We start from the raw sequence: 19500 nt of genomic DNA, 5'->3' as shown, positions 1-19500 counted from the left end.
TTTGTTCAAGTTCACTAAGGAGTAATAGATCTTTCTGTATGTTTTAAACACTTTGCAAAGCAGAAGATAGTGATGTTCTCAGCATAAATTAGCTGATTCTCATACCAAATCTGAAGTTACTCCATATGTTTCCATCAAGATGTTCTTACATAGAGGATTTTTTTGGAAAACAATACCTTTTAACTGCTTAATTAAATATTCAGTCGACATGGTAGAATAATAACCAGAGAAAAGAAAAAGTTCCTTATTTTTAGGGGGAGGAGCAATATATTAGAACATTAGAGTCTAAAAATAAATATTCTAAAATTAGAGAATTGTAAGATATGGTTACACTGGAAGCTACTAAAATACAAAGGCAAGATGCCCTAGAGAATCTTAGTGCTTTCTTATTTCAGCTCCATTGTCTAGAATATGTTCCTGATGCAAAAAAACCTTGGCAGGACATCTGCCAAGGTGGATCTGTTGTTAAAGCTGTGTCTTTTGAGGGGGCTAAGGTCAGCATGGAGCTCCATAAATGGGAAGGAGGACAGAGTTTCAGCACAGGGGAAGGGAACTCTGCTACAAGTGTAAATTCTCTACTTCTTGTCCCCAGGACGTTGTTTCTGTCTTCCTGATGTCCTTTCTATCAGCCGGCTGCTTTCTTCAACATACAATGCCATCTTCTTTTTGCTGACTGTTGTTTTGTGAATAATATATGCTGGTTATAAACCTCCATTTTGTGTGCAACAGAATTACTGAAATAACACCAATAACACACAAGCAGTTCAGTACCAGTTAATAGTGCTACAGAGCTTAACGCAGTAATGCCATAGGCTTCAGGGAGTATATCTCATGATTACATGTAAATCACATTTCCAAGTTACTAATATCAATATTCTGTCCCAGAAAAAAGTGGATTCAATAAAAATTATGACTGCAGCATGAAAAACTTGAATTAATGCAGGTATAATCTTTATATTTTGTGTTCTACCTGCTGTGCAATAGCATTCAAAGCTGCCCTGGTTTTGGCTGGGATAGAGTTAATTTTCTTCCTAGTAGCTGGTATAGTGCTGTGTTTTGGATTTAGGATGAGAATAATGTTGATAGCACACTGATGTTTTAGTTGTTGCTGAGCAGTGCTTACACTAAGTCAAGGACTTTTCAGCTTCTCATGCTGCCCTGCCAGCGAGGAGGCTGGAGGTGCACAAGAAGCTTGGAGGGGACACAGCCAGGACAGCTCAAACTGGCTGCACCTTCTGATTGGACCTTGCTGCGCTAAACCAGTCTGGTGAGCTCTGCAGATGGAGCTGGACCCAGGCTCCTCAGAGCTGGTTGCTCCTTTCCCTCCTTGCTAAAAGCCATTGTTTTTATCTGTCTTTCTGGTTGTTTCTTCATCACCCTGTTGATTTTTTTTTTCAAAAGTGATGAATACATGTCTCAGTCACTGGGTCTCAGTGTAGATTTGTAATTTATTAGAGAGTTTGCAATTACGTAAAAGCAGGATATTGCTATAAAAGATCTACTGTCTTCTGGGTATTTTCTGTTAGTTTTAAGAGTTTGGTAGTAAATTAGGAAAATTAAAAACAGAAAGCTAGAATTATGTTGAAACAGTGTATCATTTTCTCTGTAATGTATAGGTTAAGAAAGCTCAAATAAAATGCGTAAAGTAACTTAAAAGTTGCATAAATCAAAAATCTAACTTACATGCGTTGGAAGGAAAAAACAAAATTCTTTTGCCCCGTTTTTGTAACTTTGTCTTTTAAAAAAAAAAAAGCCAAGTTGTTGATGGTTTGACAGCTGTACAGGTAAAGTCAGCTCTTCCATTGTGAAAGATCTGCTTTCTTTTAGATATCCTTATGGCATTTCATCAAGTTTTGGTGATTCAGCTGAATTAAAAACCAAATGGATTTAAGTCTAAATTCCCCAAACTGCTAAACCAAACATATTTATGACCACACAGTAATTGCTAGATGGCCTGTCTTGAAGCAGTATTGAAACTTTATATCCCACAGAAGGCAATTTTTTTTTGAGAATGAGGACTAAATGACACGGTGAAAGAAAATGTACCCTTTAATTCAGAGTTGTTAATCAGAATCTGCCAGTACACTCTGTATTATTTTTTTAACAATCCCAATGGAGTTATTCAGTAGCAGCAGCAGATGTAGTGAATGGATGAGCATGCTTTGTGGGCTTCGAATGGGATAAATATACTCCATGTCTATGCCAGGCTAAGACCCAGAATCCACTCTCTGAGAATCAAAATGTGTAGAAAAGCAACTAAAATGTTGTAGAAAAGCTGACTGAGTTTATGTAGTGACAGCTGGAGTGGGAGAATGGTCAAGAATGGGGAAAAAGACAGATACATCCTTTGCTTCTCTGAATTTCCATTTCTCTGCAAAATTAAACATACTGCATGCTGGCCATCTGGAATCTGTCATCTTTTCATTACAAGTAAATCATAAATTGCAATGACCCCCTGTAAGTTTATAAAGCAGGAGTTGCCAATGTGTGACCCTGGAGCCACACGTAGCCCTCAACCACTTCACATGGTGCTTTCATGCTGGTCTGACAGTTTTGGGCAGAGCTCAGCTCCACTCCCTAATGGGAGGCCACAGTTCCAGCCAGCTCTGCTGCCATTCAGATCAGAGATGTAGTGTTTTTCCTTTGACTGTTGGCTGTATGAAGTTTCTGTGGTGTATCTATTGCTGTCGGGAAGTTTGGCCTGTGGTTATATGTTGCCTTGGCTCTTAGCCCTCCTGCACCTCAGTGTGAACCATCCATCACTATAGTATTCAATACTAAGTGTATGGCAATTGCACTTTTGGTGAGTCTCATAAATACTAATCCCCATGTTTCCTTTGGGATGTAGATTATCTCTTTTAGAATTTAGAAATGTTAAGTCACTTGATAAAGTGTCTAATGCCAGTATTATGACTGGAATTCAGAAATCTTTTTTATACTTGTCCTAGTTTTGGCAGGGATAGGGTTAAATTTCTTCCTAGTGCTGTGTTTTGGATTTAGTATGAGGAGAATGTTGATAACACACTGATGTTTTCAGTTGTTGCTAAGTGCCCTCCTAGTCCAAGGACAGCTCCCGTGCCTACTGACTGAGCTAGGTACACAAGATGGGAGGGAACATAATCAGGACAGCCAGCCCAGCTGGCCAATGGGGTATTCCATACCATGTGACATCATGCTCAGTATATGAACGGTAGGCATGATCCAGGAAGTGCCGATCGCTACTTGGTTATCGGTCAGCGCGGGTGGTGAGCAATTGCATTGTGCATCACTCATTTTGTATATTCTATCATTATTTATTATCATTATTCTCCCTTTTCTGTTCTATTAAACTGTCTTTATCTCAACCCACGAGTTTTTCTCACTCTTACCCTTCCGATTCTCTCCCCGTCCCACTGGGGGGGTGGGGGGAGTGAGTGAGCGGCTGCGTGGTATTTGGCTGCCTGCCAGGTTAAACCACGACAGTCCTTTTTGGCGCCCAACGTGGGGCTTGAAGGGTTGAGATAACGATAGATCTGACCAAAGTGTGTTAAGGCAAAATTGTTATAAGCATCCATTATATTGATTGGTCACAATGTTGATGTATTGGCTGTCAAAGTTGTGGGGCTGGCTCTCAATGTTGGGTCATGTAATACCTTGCTTGCAGTATATATTCCCTTTTGTGCTGTTTATCATTATTCGGAACTGGGCCAAGATTATCATTTTGCTGCTGTTTTATGAGGTGATAAAATCGTTGGTCGTAAGTCTAATCTGGTAACTGTATTCGGCACTGCCATCATTTCTGTACCTCGGGAACCACCTCTTAGAAATTATTGGTAATTGCACTTGCTTCTCCTCGGAGAATGAATTTAAGGGGGAGACGGGATGGGACACTTTCTCCCACTTGTTCATCTTCCCTTCCATATCGTCAGAAACTCCTTTTTCTTCTATCCTCTTCACAAAGATGTCCACAATATTCCCTGAGAATTTTGAATATCCTTGGGATGTTCAAACAAGCATGTTCATATTGCTACTATGTCTCCTGAATGTGGTTCAGGCCTTGTTTAGGGTTAAACAACTATTCAGGAATACTGTCCAGAGATCAACCCTCAGGAACAAGAAAAGAGGGAGGGCAAGTGGCGGTGCCTCATCGGGGCGGGCGGAGCGGCGAGTCTCGGGGGCGGCTACAGACACGGTGGCTACTCAAAAACCCACGACAGGCACTGCGGCTACTCCAACCCCCACGACAACCCCTGTGGCTCCTCAAACCCCGGCAACAGTCACCGTAGCTTCTCCAACCTCTGCGACAAGCACTGCAGCCACTCAAGCTCCAGCAACAGGCACTACAATTACTCAAACCCCCATGACAAGCACTGCAGCTACCCAAACCCCAGCAACAGGCATTACAGCTGAACCAGAGGACCAATCCTTGCTGGTATCCGTTGCCCCTGTACAGAAGAGGAAATCTTGGAAGCGGAGATCAGGTCGTTTAGAAAGGGATGAGGAAAGAGCAGGGACATCACGAGGAGAGGAGGAGGAAGAGGAAGAACTCATAAACGAGACGGAAACCACCCGATCCCTATCCCTGAGTGAGCTGCGAGATATGCGGAAAGATTTCAGCCGTCGTCCAGGCGAGCATATTGTTACCTGGCTGCTCCGATGCTGGGATAATGGGGCCAGTAGCCTGGAATTAGAGGGGAAGGAGGCCAAACAGCTGGGATCCCTTGCTAGGGAAGCGGGTATTGACAAAGCAATCGGAAAAGGGACACAGGTCCTCAGCCTCTGGAGGCGACTGCTGTCAGGCGTGAAGGAAAGGTATCCCTTCAAGGAAGATGTTATATATCGCCCAAGCAAATGGACCACTATGGAGAGAGGTATCCAGTACCTGAGAGAACTAGGCGTGCTGGAGGTGGTTTATAGTGACCTGGATGACGCCCGAACACCCAAAGATCCAGATGACGTCCAGTGCACCCGACCCATGTGGCGAATGTTTGTACGGAGCGCACCAGCATCGTATGCCAGTTCATTGGCAGTACTGTGCTGGAAAGAGGAAGAAGCACCAACGGTGGATGAGGTGGTTAACAGACTTCGGGATTTCGAAGAAACTATCTCCTCCTCCCTTGTCTCGGCTGTAGAGAAACTATCCCGAGAGGTCCAGCAACCAAAGACGATAGGTCCTATTCTCCACCTGTACGGACCAGTATCTCAGCCATTAGGAGTCAGCGTTTTTCTCCTCAAGAGAGAGGATATCGAAAGTACACACCACGGGGCACCCTGTGGTTTTACCTGCGTGACCGTGGAGAGGACATGAGGCAGTGGGATGGAAAACCTACCTTGATCCTAGAGGCACATGTACGTGAGTTGCAAGGAAAAACAATCACACAAGGGGGTTCTCCCAGGAAAAATGCTGCTCCAATTTTCAGGAAAACCCTGTCTCATGATGGTCCAGTTTCCAGTGAACAGTTCCCCAGACAGAGTAGAAGGGCTGATCTTACTTTGGACCGTAATGAAGGAATTCTTGACTCACGTTTGCAAGAAGTGAGAAGCGGATACTATGACCAGAATTAGAGGGGCCCTGCCTCCAGCCAGGTGGAGGAAAGGGACAAGCGGGTTTACTGGACTGTGTGGATTCGATGGCCTGGCACATCAGAGCCACAGGAGTATAAGGCTCTCGTAGACACTGGTGCACAGTGCACCCTAATGCCATCAAGCTATAAAGGGGCAGAACCCATTTGTATTTCTGGAGTGACAGGGGGATCCCAAGAGTTAACTGTATTGGAGGCCGAAGTGAGCCTGACCGGGAACGAGTGGCAGAAGCACCCCCTTGTGACTGGCCCAGAGGCTCCGTGCATCCTTGGCATAGACTACCTCAGGAGAGGGTATTTTAAGGACCCAAAAGGGTACCGGTGGGCTTTTGGTATAGCTGCCCTGGAGACGGAGGAAATTAAACAGCTGTCCACCTTGCCCGGTCTCTCAGAGAACTCTTCTGTTGTGGGGTTGCTGAGGGTTGAAGAACAACAAGTACCAATCGCTACCACAACAGTGCATCGGCGACAATACCGCACCAACCGAGACTCCCTGATCCCTATCCATGAGCTGATTCGTCGACTGGAGAGCCAAGGAGTGATCAGCAAGACTCGCTCACCCTTCAACAGTCCCATATGGCCAGTGCAAAAGTCCAATGGAGAGTGGAGACTAACAGTAGACTACCGTGGCCTGAACGAAGTCACGCCGCCACTGAGTGCTGCCGTGCCGGACATGCTAGAACTTCAATACGAACTGGAGTCAAAGGCAGCCAAGTGGTACGCCACAATTGACATTGCTAATGCCTTCTTCTCCATCCCTTTGGCGGCAGAGTGCAGGCCACAGTTTGCTTTCACTTGGAGGGGCGTCCAGTACACCTGGAACCGACTGCCCCAGGGGTGGAAACACAGCCCTACCATTTGCCATGGACTAATTCACACCGCACTGGAACAGGGTGAGGCTCCAGAACACCTGCAATACATTGATGACATCATCGTATGGGGCAACACAGCAGAAGAAGTTTTTGAGTAAGGGGAGAGAATAATTTAAATCCTTCTGAAATCTGGTTTTGCCATAAAACAAAGTAAGGTCAAGGGACCTGCACAGGAGATCCAGTTTTTAGGAATAAAATGGCAAGATGGACGTCATCAGATCCCAATGGATGTGATCAACAAAATAACAGCCATGTCCCCACCAACTAGCAAAAAGGAAACGCAAGCTTTCTTAGGCATTGTGGGTTTTTGGAGAATGCATATTCCAAATTACAGTCAGATTGTAAGCCCTCTCTATCAAGTGACCAGGAAGAAGAACGACTTCAGATGGGGCCCTGAGCAACAACAAGCCTTTGAACAAATTAAACAGGAGATAGTTCGTGCAGTAGCCCTTGGGCCAGTCCGGGCAGGACAAGATGTGAAGAATGTGCTCTACACCGCAGCCGGGGAGAATGGTCCTACCTGGAGCCTCTGGCAGAAAGCACCAGGGGAGACTCGAGGTCGACCCTCAGGGTTCTGGAGTCGGGGATACAGAGGATCCGAGGCCCGCTACACTCCAACTGAGAAGGAGATATTGGCAGCATATGAAGGTGTTCGAGCTGCTTCGGAAGTGGTTGGTACTGAAGCACAGCTCCTCCTGGCACCCCGACTGCCGGTGCTGGGCTGGATGTTCCAAGGGAGGGTCCCCTCTACACATCATGCAACCGATGCTACGTGGAGTAAGTGGGTCACACTGATCACACAACGGGCCCGAATAGGAAACCCCAGTCGCCCAGGAATCTTGGAAGTGATCACGAACTGGCCAGCAGGCAAAGATTTTGGAATATCCCCAGAGGAGGAGGTGACACGTGCTGAAGAAGCCCCACTGTATAATAAACTACCAGAAAACGAGAAGCAATATGCCCTGTTCACTGATGGGTCCTGTCGCCTTGTGGGAAAGCATCGGAGGTGGAAAGCTGCTGTATGGAGTCCTATACGCCAAGTTGCAGAAACTGCTGAAGGAGAAGGTGAATCGAGCCAGTTTGCAGAGGTAAAAGCCATCCAGCTGGCCTTGGACATTGCTGAACGAGAAAAATGGCCAGTACTCTATCTCTATACTGACTCATGGATGGTGGCAAATGCCCTGTGGGGGTGGTTGCAGCAGTGGAAGCAGAACAACTGGCAGCACAGAGGTAAACCCATCTGGGCTGCCGCATTGTGGCAAGATATTGCTGCCCGAGTAGAGAACCTGGTTGTAAAAGTACGTCACGTAGATGCTCACGTACCCAAGAGTCGGGCCACTGAAGAACATCAAAACAACCAGCAGGTGGACCAGGCTGCTAAGATTGAAGTGGCTCAGGTGGATCTGGACTGGCAACATAAGGGTGAATTATTTATAGCTCTGTGGGCCCATGACACCTCAGGCCATCAAGGAAGAGATGCAACATATAGATGGGCTCGTGATCAAGGGGTGGACTTGACCATGGACGCTATTGCACAGGTTATCCATGAATGTGAAACGTGCACTGCAATCAAACAAGCCAAGCGAGTAAAGCCTCTTTGGTATGGAGGACGATGGTTGAAATATAAATATGGGGAGGCCTGGCAGATTGATTATATCACACTCCCACAAACCCAACAAGGCAAGCGCTATGTGCTCACCATGGTGGAAGCAACCACCGGCTGGCTAGAAACATACCCTGTGCCTCATGCCACTGCCCGGAACACCATCCTGGGCCTTGAAAAGCAAGTCCTATGGCGACATGGCACCCCAGAAAGAATTGAGTCAGACAACGGGACTCATTTCTGAAACACCCTCATAGACACCTGGGCCAAAGAGCACGGCATTGAGTGGGTCTATCACATCCCCTACCATGCACCAGCCTCCGGGAAAATCGAACGATACAATGGACTGCTAAAGACTACGCTGAAAGCAATGGGTGGTGGGACATTCAAGCATTGGGACACACATTTAGCAAAAGCCACCTGGTTAGTCAACACTAGGGGGTCTGTTAATCGAGCTGGCCCTGCCCAATCAAGACTCTTACGTTCTGTAGAGGGGGATAAAGTCCCTGTCGTGCACATAAGAAATATGCTGGGGAAGACAGTCTGGGTTACTCCTGCCTCTGGCAAGGGAAAACCCATCCGTGGGATTGCTTTTGCTCAAGGACCTGGGTGCACTTGGTGGGTGATGCGAAAGGATGGGCAAGTCCGGTGTGTACCTCAAGGGGATTTGATTTTGGGTGAAAATAGCCAATGAACTGAATTTTATGATGTCAATTGTTATATGATATTGTATATCGTTATTTCTATGGTTGCTGTCAATGGTATAGCAGTGAAAATCACCCAGATTAATGAAGAATGAACTAACTCCGATGAAACCGAGCAAAGTGCAACAATGATAGAACTGGACGAGCGCAGCAGTACCGAAATGAGAACTGGCTTCAGGATGCAACAGCCCAACACCACACACCATCTTTCTGGCCCTGAAAGACTGTTATGACAGATGGAGCCCAAAGTTGTGGACTAAAAGAACTCAATGGACATTTATATATATTTATGTATATATATGTATGTATATGTATTATATGTATATATGTATGTATATGTATTATATATGTATATATATAAAAAGATAGTGGTGTTTTATTGAAAGGTATCGAAAAATGTGAGACCTAAGCATAACGTAAATGGTATGGAATAAGGGGTGGATACTGTCCTAGTTTTGGCAGGGATAGGGTTAAATTTCTTCCTAGTGCTGTGTTTTGGATTTAGTATGAGGAGAATGTTGATAACACACTGATGTTTTCAGTTGTTGCTAAGTGCCCTCCTAGTCCAAGGACAACTCCCGTGCCTACTGACTGAGCTAGGTACACAAGATGGGAGGGAACATAATCAGGACAGCCAGCCCAGATGGCCAATGGGGTATTCCATACCATGTGACGTCATGCTCAGTATATGAACGGTAGGCGTGATCCAGGAAGTGCCGATCGCTACTTGGTTATCGGTCAGCGTGGGTGGTGAGCAATTGCATTGTGCATCACTCATTTTGTATATTCTATCATTATTATTATCATTATTCTCCCTTTTCTGTTCTATTAAACTGTCTTTATCTCAACCCACGAGTTTTTCTCACTCTTACCCTTCCGATTCTCTCCCCGTCCCACTGAGGGGGCGGGGGGAGTGAGTGAGCGGCTGCGTGGTATTTGGCTGCCTGCCAGGTTAAACCACGACAATACTTCTTATACCTATTTGAACATAACACTAACATTTTATATTTTTATGCAGGTCTTGACATAAATGTTAGATTACATTTTTCAAATGAAATATCTCTGAGCTGGAAATCTGTAAAATTTTAATTGCGCACAGGATGTTAGAGTCAGGTTATATAGTGCTCAGTTCTCTTTACCTTGAACACTGCTATCTTATAGTGACACAAGTGGGGTTTGGGTGTTTCACATATAAGTCCATCTCAACATGACCTTTGATGTCTTCAGTAATTCATAAATACTATTCCATTCAGTTTAAATCTGTTTCCTGGAAAAAATAAGATTTTGAAAAAAAATTTTTTTCTTATTTTTCCAGGAAAAGTGAAAGTCAAGCATTTCCTTTTACTATCTCTCATTTTGCAATGTTTGACCTTGTAGGCTGTATTAATAAGTTTGCTCTTATTTAGAATAACTTTAATTTTTTTAGTGTGTAATTGTTTAAGAATGTAATAATCTGGATAAATGCTTCACCCTGTTGATGTTCACAGGGATTTTTTGCTGCCATTAGTAATTCTGGATTTTACTAAATTGTTTGTGTGGTGTTTTTTTTTTTTAAAGATATAATCTGTTGTAAAAATCAAGATGAAGAATACTTTGCAACAAGAACAAGAATATTTTTATATGCTTACTATTGTTGAAATTAAGTTTAGAAGAGTATGCATTTTGAAAGGTAAGAGACTGAGCATGATATCCTAGTATAAATCTTTCCTTTGGAAACAAACGTTACTATGAGAAAACTGAAATTAGAAGGGATAATAGTGGAGTTTGGATCTATATGTTCACAGCGTTCAACTAAGTGAATTAAGATAGGTGAGCTTCACTGGGTTCATCTATGGCACAGCCCTATGCCTTTTCAACATGACGATAGGAAGTTATAGTGGCTCAGGCCTCATCTGTTTCTTCAAGATCAGTATTCTATTAATTCTTCCAAGGTTAAGGTCACAGCTATTCCTCAAACATTTTTATTTAATAAAGTAACAGAAAGACTCGGAGTTTTGTAGAAAACTCATTGCCATAAAGCAGCAAAAGGTCACAAAATGTCTTTCCTCAGTGAAGTAGCCAAACACCTTATTTCTTCAGTAATTCATTGTCACAGTATAGGTTGGAAGATCCCTTGACATTTCCAGAGTTTCTTTGTTGAGGTGAAATAATTGCTCTATACATCACAGCTCAAAACAGAGAAATAAGTTAAAAGTATATATATGCAAAGGCCTTGATAGCCCACAGAGCCATCTGCATTTCAAAGTGACTACGGCAGACTTGTCCTTCCTTCTGACACATTTTCATGGACTCTCATAAGCAGTCTGTTAATTAGGGCATCACACACACAAACACATGTGCAACTTTAAAAATATACCTTACGAGTGAGAATGGGCAAAGACAAAGGTTATACAGATGTAACTGAAATGGAAAAATCATCACTTTCGAAGGGCTATTGACTATTGAGCTATCATTTAGAAACACTTTAGAATATTTCATTTATTTTATTCATTATAAGCATGAAGGAAAAACTGTTGGCTTTAAAAGACTGAGAAGAAAAGCAAAAATGAATTTACTTTATCTGTGTGAGAAGGTAAAAGTGTTCTCGTAGATGGAACAAAGTGCATCATGTGACTTTGAGCCTTTTCAAAAAATATGCAACATATTCTCTCCAGTAGGGAGAAGAGTTATCTGTGTTCTGTAGTAGAGACCATCAGTAACAACAGCTGTCCAAAACACTGCGGTAGGCTTAGAAATAACCATGAAGAACTTATTCTACTCTTATATTGATGGTATGTTTGGTATCATGAAGAGGGAAAATGCTACTTAATTAGACAGTGCTATTCAAAGATACCTCGTAACTTTTAGCTTTGATTTCTATGAGATTTTTTGGCTTTGGTGCTTTATAAGAAGGCAAAAGTCTAAGAAGCACTAAATAACCTACTGATTATAGGCTTGTTAACGTACAAAAAACAATGTCTATGCAAAACCAGTTTGTTCAGAAACAAGATACCCTTATATATACTTTCCTTAAAATGGTCTAAATAATCTGCTTGGGCTCAGAGTGTTGTTCATTTATTAAAGTCAGACACTGGAAATTTTATATTTAACTTTTCCCATAATAGAAGATTTTTTTTGTTTTCTATATTTCCCTGTAGATTTTCTCTCAGAAAGACTAAATTTGCAATGGATGTAAAACAGCTTGTCGTGGTTTAACCCGGCAGGCAGCCAAACACCACACAGTCGCTCGCTCACTCCCCACCCCCCAGTGGGACGGGGAGAGAATCGGAAGGGTAAGAGTGAGAAAACTTGTGGGTTGAGATAAAGACAGTTTAATAGAACAGAAAAGGAAGGGAAAATAATAATAATGATAATGATAATGATTATTATTATTATTATTATTATAGATTATACAAAATGAGTGATGCACAATGCAATTGCTCACCACCCGCCGAGCAATGCCCAAAACCAGCGATTGCTGTTTCCTGGAACACACCTACCATTCATATATTGAGCATGATGTCACATGGTATGGAATACCCTGTTGTCCAGCTGGGCCAGCTGTCCCAGCTATGCTCCCTCCCAGCCTCTTGTGCACTTGGCAGAGCATGGGAAGCTGAAAAGTCCTTGACTAAAGGGTACTTAGCAACAACTGAAAACATCAGTGTGTTATCAACATTCTTCTCATAGTAAATCCAAAACACAGCACTATGAAGAAATTTAACTCTATCCCAGCCGAAACCAGGACACAGCTACAAATGTAATAGAGCAAGTGTTGATCAATACTTTAAAAAATATATATTTTCTGAGATATGCAGTAAGCTCTAAATTTTGGCTTTATTGTGGATGATGGTGACTGTGCATGTTATGATAAGTATCCATAACATTTTTTTCTGTTTCCTGCCATTTTCTCCTGCCTATTTCTCCATCTCTTCCCAAAATTCCAGTCATGGAAGTAGGAGTTTCATATTCAGTTAATTCAGAGAAAATACAGTGAAATTGCTTCAAATCATGTATCCCATATGGCATTATCTATTCTAATCAGGAAGCTTTAAAAAATTCCTGCATTTTGTGGAAGATATTTCTAATTTCATTTTGACAGTTCATTGACTGAGATATGCTGAAATTCAGCAGTTATCAATAAAGACCTTTAAGACAATTTGCAGAGGACCAAAATGATCCTGGTGAGATCAGCACTTTTCGCTGGGACTGATTATACCCCAATTGACTGTCTTGTGTGCACTGGATCCCAGAGCTGAATTGGTTGCAGGAGGAACGTGTTGCATTTATGCTAAGATAACAATATGCACTTTGCCAGAGCAATAAGGAGAATTTCTTAAAACTCCTCCTGGAGTTTGCTTTGTGTTGTGCATTTCTCAGTGAAAACTAAGCAACAGGCTGCTTCACAGAATCAAGTCTAGCAAGAGGTAATTTTTGTCATGAAGTTTCCATTTTATAAAAGGCTAAAAATAAATTTCCAGTACAGCACCATCTACAAAGTTTCTGATGCATCTGTGTGAAACACAGTGCAAAATTTTCTGTTTATGGACAAGTGATAGTTTTGCTTGGGGAATCCTCATCTACCTGTGTCTAAGACTTTTTATGCTTCTGTAGCTATAGGGGAGAGAAATACTCCCTATTTCCCCTCTGGTTCCTTTTATAAATGCATGGAGAACAGTCGTGCATTTCCATACTGCTGACAAACAAATGAGGCATTTTAAAAGACTTTATGTTTATAAATAGAAGATATATAAGGTCTAAGTGTGTCTCCTAATTGTAAAAATATTAACTATGCCTTTTGTTCTTTTACTTTTTTATTTTTCAATAAAGTTTTCTTTGAAAATTTGGTCTTACTCTTATCTTGCAGGTGAGTAGTTGATTCATCTGACTGGTTTAAGATTTTAGGGACTGTATAAATTATATTACTATGTTAGAGACAGTCAAGAATTTCAGAGATTTTGGAAGAGATTTGATTTAATATTCATCAATTGAAATGAAAAATGTAGTACTTTTGCTGCTCTCAGTGCTATAACTGTGGTCTAGTGCATATATTAAAAACTTGAACCATGTTCAATATATTATTTCCTGATATTTAGGAGGAGAAAAATCTCATGTTAACATAAAGCATGTTGGTGCTTAATCCAAAAACATAAAGCAAAGAAATTCAAATAGAATGGAAATCCAATGTCAGCTTATATTTCTGACCCAGTCCATAGATTCGTACTACTTTTGTTATGTGTGCAGCTGAACAATGTGAAGAGTACAGCTTTCCAATTGCTAAAATGGCCGTCACTAGAAAAGATGTATGCTGAAAGGTTCCCACATTAAATCTTCTTGCTGCATTCTGTCTGTTCTCCCCAGATCCAGGTACTTCCAAACTGGGAAATACTGAAGGAAATCTGGATTTTTTTTTTCACTTACCATTCTGGTTTTTATGGTGTGAGGTAGAGTCCCTAATTTGGATGTATTTGTTTAAACGCCACACCAGACTGCCTGCAAATCAAAACCACCTGTGCCTACAGAATATTTTGCATCTATTGTTTCCTAGAGAAACACATAGATCATTGAATTAAAATTTAGAAGACAGTAAAAAGTTAATAATCTGTTCCAAATGGTGTACCCACTAAATTTGCTTACGTTCTTATATAAATGCAAAGTTTTATGTATGAATTTGGTATAAGTGGAAATCAAAATTACCCAAACCCGCTTGAATATCCCATCACCAAGTTAAAGGCTTATTTTCTCTTTTGTCATTCAAAATATTGGCATGTATTATATGGTTTGGAACAAAATATGGAGAAAACCTCCATCCTGGAGTTGCATAAAGTCTGTTGGGGAGAAATCTCTTCTGAGATGGGAGATCACAGATTCACAGATCAAAACCCCTTGTAACAATCAGGGCAACTCAGGGCACGAAGCTGGATCCCTGAAGCCCAGAAACATATGCCCAGTGTTGGGCTAGATTTTTTGGAAGGGAGAGAAAAACCTCTCATTTTGTAAGGTATGTCCCCATGTGAATTTAACCCTTAGTTTACGGTTTCACAGAATCACAGAATCATTAAGGTTGGAAAAGACCTCTAAGATCATCGAGTCCAACCGTCAACCCAACACCACCATGCCCACTAAACCATGTCCCTAAGGGCCTCATCTACACGTCTTTTAAATACTTCCAGGGATGGTGACTCAACCACTTCCCTGGGCAGCCTGTTCCAATGCTTGACCACTCTTTCAGTAAAGAAATTCCTCCTAATGTCCAATCTAAACCTCCCTTGGCGCAACTTGAGGCCATTTCCTCTCGTCCTATCGCTAGTTACTTGGGAGAAGAGACCAACACCCACCTCGCTACAACCTCCTTTCAGGTAGTTGTAGAGTGCGATGAGGTCTCCCCTCAGCCTCCTCTTCTCCAGACTAAACAACCCCAGTTCCCTCAGCCGCTCCTCATCAGGCTTGTGCTCCAGGCCCTTCACCAGCTTCGTTGCCCTTCTCTGGACACGCTCCAGCACCTCAATGTCTTTCTTGTAGTGAGGGGCCCAAAAGGGAACACAGGATTCGAGGTGCGGCCTCACCAGGGCCGAGTACAGGGGCACGATCACCTCCCTACTCCTGCTGGCCACACTATTTCTGATACAGGCCAGGATGCCATTGGCCTTCTTGGCCACCGGGGCACACTGCCGGCTCATGTTCAGCCGGCTGTCAATCAGCACCCCCAGGTCCTTTTCCTCTGGGCAGCTTTCCAGCCACTCTTCCCCAAGCCTGTAGCGTTGCCTGGGGTTGTTGTGGCTGAAGTGCAGGACCCGGCACTTGGCCTTGTTGAATCTCATACAGTTGGCCTCGGCCCATCGATCCAGCCTGTCCAGGTCCCTCTGCAGAGCCTTCCTACCCTCGAGCAGATCAACACTCCCGCCCAACTTGGTGTCGTCTGCAAACTTACTGAGGGAGCACTCAATCCCCTCATCCAGATCATTGATAAAGATATTGAACAAGACCGGCCCCAAAACTGAGCCCTGGGGAACACCGCTCGTGACCGGCCGCCAACTGGATTTAACTCCGTTCACCACAACTCTCTGGGCTCGGCCGTCCAGCCAGTTTTTTACCCAGCGAAGAGTGTACCTGTCTAGGCCGTGAGCCACCAGCTTCTCTAGGAGAATGCTGTGGGAGACAGTGTCAAAGGCTTTACTGAAGTCCAGGTAGACCACATCCACAGCCTTTCCCTCATCCACTAGGCGGGTCACCTGGTCATAGAAGGAGATCAGGTTGGTCAAGCAGGACCTGCCTTCCATGAATCTGTGCTGGCTGGGCCTGATCCCCTGGTTGTCCCACACATGGCTTGTGAGCGCCCTCAAGACAAACCGCTCCATAATCTTCCCTGGCACCGAGGTCAGGCTGACCGGCCTGTAGTTCCCCGGATCCTCCTTCCGGCCCTTCCTGTAGGTGGGAGTCACATTGGCAAGCCTCCAGTCGTCCGGGACCTCCCCGCTTAACCAGGACTGCTGGTAAATGATGGAGAGTGGCTTGGCAAGCTCCTCCGCCAGCTCCCTCAGTACCCTCGGGTGGATCCCATCCGGCCCCATAGCCTTGTGAGCGTCCAGGTGGCATAGCAGGTCGTTAACTGCTTCCTCTTGGATTATGGGGGGTTTATCCTGGTCGCTGTCCCTGTCTTCCAGCCCAGGGGGCTGAATACCCTGCGGATAACTGCTCTGACTATTAAAGACTGAGGCAAAGAAGGCATTAAGTACCTCAGCCTTTTCCTCATCCTCAGTGGCAATGTTCCCTCCCGCATCCAATAAAGGATGGAGATTCTCCTTGGCTCTCTTTTTGTCATTAATATACTTGTAAAAACATTTTTTGTTGTCTCTTATGACAGTGGCCAGGTTGCATTCTAGCTGGGCTTTTGCCTTTCTAATTTCGTCTCTGCACAACCTAACGAGATCCCTTTACTCTTCTTGAGTTGCCTGCCCCTTCTTCCAAAAGTGGTAAACTCCTTTTTTTCCTGAGTCCCAGCAAGAGCTCCCTGTTCAGCCAGGCCGGTCGTCTTCCCTGCCAGTTCTTCTTGTGGCACATGGGGACAGCCTGCTCCTGCGCCTTTAAGACTTCCTTCTTGAAGAACGTCCAGCCTTCCTGGACCCCTTTGCCCTTCAGGACTGCCTCCCAAGGGACCCTCTCGACCAGTGTCCTGAGCAGGCCAAAGTCTGCCCTCCGGAAGTCCATGGTAGTGGTTTTGTTGAGCCCCCTCCTTACTTCACCAAGAATTGAGAATTCTATCATTTCATGGTCGCTAAGCCCAAGCCGGCCTCCGACCACCACATCTCCCACCAGTCCTTCTCTGTTCGTGAACAGCAGGTCAAGCGAGGCACCTCCCCTGGTAGTCTCACTAACCAGCTGCGTCAGGAAGTTATGTTCCACACACTCCAGGAACCTCCTCGACTGTTTCCTCTCTGCCGTGTTGTATTTCCAGCAGACGTCTGGAAAGTTGAAGTCCCCCACGAGAACAAGGGCTAGCGACTGGGAGACTTCTGCCAGCCTCTTGTAGAATATTTCGTCTGCCTCTTCATCCTGGCTAGGTGGTCTATAACAGACTCCCAGCAGGATATCTGCCTTGTTGGCCTTCCCCCTCATCCTTCCCCACAAGCACTCGACCTCATCATCACAATCTTTGAGCTCTAGACAGTCGAAGCACTCCCTGACATACAGGGCTCCACCGCCTCTCCTTCCTCGCCTGTCCCTTCTGAAGAGCTTATAGCCATCCATTGCAGCACTCCAATCGTGAGACTCATCCCACCATGTTTCTGTGATGGCGACTAAGTCATAGCTATCCTGCTGCGCAATGGCTTCCAATTCCTCCTGTTTGCCACCCATGCTGTGTGCATTGGTGTAGATGCACTTGAGCTGGGCTGCCGATTTCTCCCCCAACATTGGCGTGCCATCCCTAGGCTCTTCTCTAGTGAGCCTGGTTTTATCCCCTTCCCCCTTCATTTTTCTTTTTATTAAAAATGTATGGAAGTTAAATATTTAATTGGTCTGAGCCTTTTCTTTATTTCCAGTTTACTGAAAATTAAATAAGTACAGCATAGAATTGGCATGTGTTTCTAATTGCTTTAGTAGACAAACAATAATTTATATAGCATGCAGTTGGCTGGGGCTTTCAGTGTGACCTGAGAATTTCCTCCTTTAGGGAGGAAACTATTGGACAGTTGGAAAAATGCTATCAGAGGAATGTTCAGAATATGTGGTTGTGGGAAGCAGCGCTGACCCAGAGAAAAGTTATAGGGTGGCTTCCTGAGTTTTAGTGCAGTGAAGTTATGGTTAATTTCTCAACTTTGTATTTCCCTTTCTGGCTTCACACTCCTATAAAGAATCAAGTGTTTGAGTGCCTGTTACATGAAGACCGCCTTTCTTCTGCTGTTTCAGTGCTGCAGGGAAGATCAAGCAATATGTTTAAGTAAACAGTTTCTAGATCTTAACTTCTGAGCTTAGTGACATGGATTTTGCAGCAGGGAAAATGACTCTGGAATTCAGTTTTCTCTGCTCATCCATATGCCTCATTTTTTGGTAACATTTGTGGGATTGTGTGCTGCTACTGATTTTTTTTTTTTTAAATTATTTTCTTAAGCTTTTGATTCTGAGACTTGGTAAATCGTATATTGGCGCTTTTGTTTTCTTTTGATTACAGAATCACTTTAATTTACCCCGGATAATTTGGGGGTGTGTGTGTTAAAACTTATGTGTTGTTGCCAGAAAGGATTGTTGTGAATACAAACGTGTAAGCCTTTTATATGAAAAGTTTTGTGGAAAACACACTGCATCTACTGAACTGTATGGATACAGGGGAATTTAGCTTCATTTGTTTGATTAAGAGAAGCTGGTAGGGAGTAAATTTCTTGTTTGTTACTACTGATGCTTAACCAGTTGTGGTGGGTTGACCTTGGCTGGATGCCAGGTGCCCACCAAGACACTTTATCACTCCCCCTCCTCAACAAGACGGGGGGAGAGAAAATACGACAAAAGGCTCGTGGGTCGAGATAAGGACAGGGAGATCAGTCAGCAATTACCATCACGGGCAAAACAGGCTCGACTTGGGGAAATTAGTTTAATTTATTACCGATCAAATCAGAGTAGGATAATGAGAAAATAAAAACTAAATCTTAAAACACCTTCCCCCCACCCCCTCCCTTCTTCCCAGGCTCAACTTCACTCCCGACTTCTCTACCTCCTCCCCCCGAGCGGCGCGGGGGGATGGGGAATGGGGGTTGCAGTCAGTTCATCACATGTTGTCTCTGCCGCTCCTTCCTCCTCAGGGGGAGGACTCCTCACACACTCTTCCCCTGCTCCAGCACGGGGTCACTCCCACGGGAGACAGTCCTCCACGAACTTCTCCAATGTGGGCCCTTTTCATGGGCCGCAGTTCTTCACGAACTTCTCCAGCATGGGTCCTTTCCACGGGAGACAGTCCTTCAGGAACGGACTGCTCCAGCATGGGTCCCCCACGGGGTCACAAGTCCTGCCAGAAGACCTGCTCCAGCGTGGGCTCCTCTCTCTCCACGGGGTCACAGGTCCTGCCAGGAACCTGCTCCAGCACGGGCTCTCCATGGGGTCACAGCCTCCTTCAGGGCACATCTACCTGCTCCACCATGATCCTCCATGGGCTGCAGGGGGACAACCTGCCTCACCATTGTCTTCACCACAGGCTGCAGGGGAATGTCTGCTCCAGCACCTGGAGCACCTCCTTCCCCTCTTTCTTCACTGACCTTGGTGTCTGCAGGGTTGTTTCTCTCACATATTCT

At 44.2% G+C, this 19500-nt stretch overlaps 1 pseudogene; it reads left to right on the top strand.

The window, feature by feature from the left end:
- The window catches only part of LOC142074676 (arylsulfatase B-like), a 103716-nt pseudogene that overhangs the window by 46762 nt on the left and 37454 nt on the right, over nucleotides 1-19500 (top strand).

The sequence above is a fragment of the Calonectris borealis genome, chromosome W, assembly GCF_964195595.1.
Source record: "Calonectris borealis chromosome W, bCalBor7.hap1.2, whole genome shotgun sequence".
NCBI classification, from domain to species: Eukaryota; Metazoa; Chordata; class Aves; order Procellariiformes; family Procellariidae; genus Calonectris; species Calonectris borealis.
Note: the sequence above shows the minus strand (reverse complement) of the source record. Positions and strands in the feature narration are given on the sequence as shown.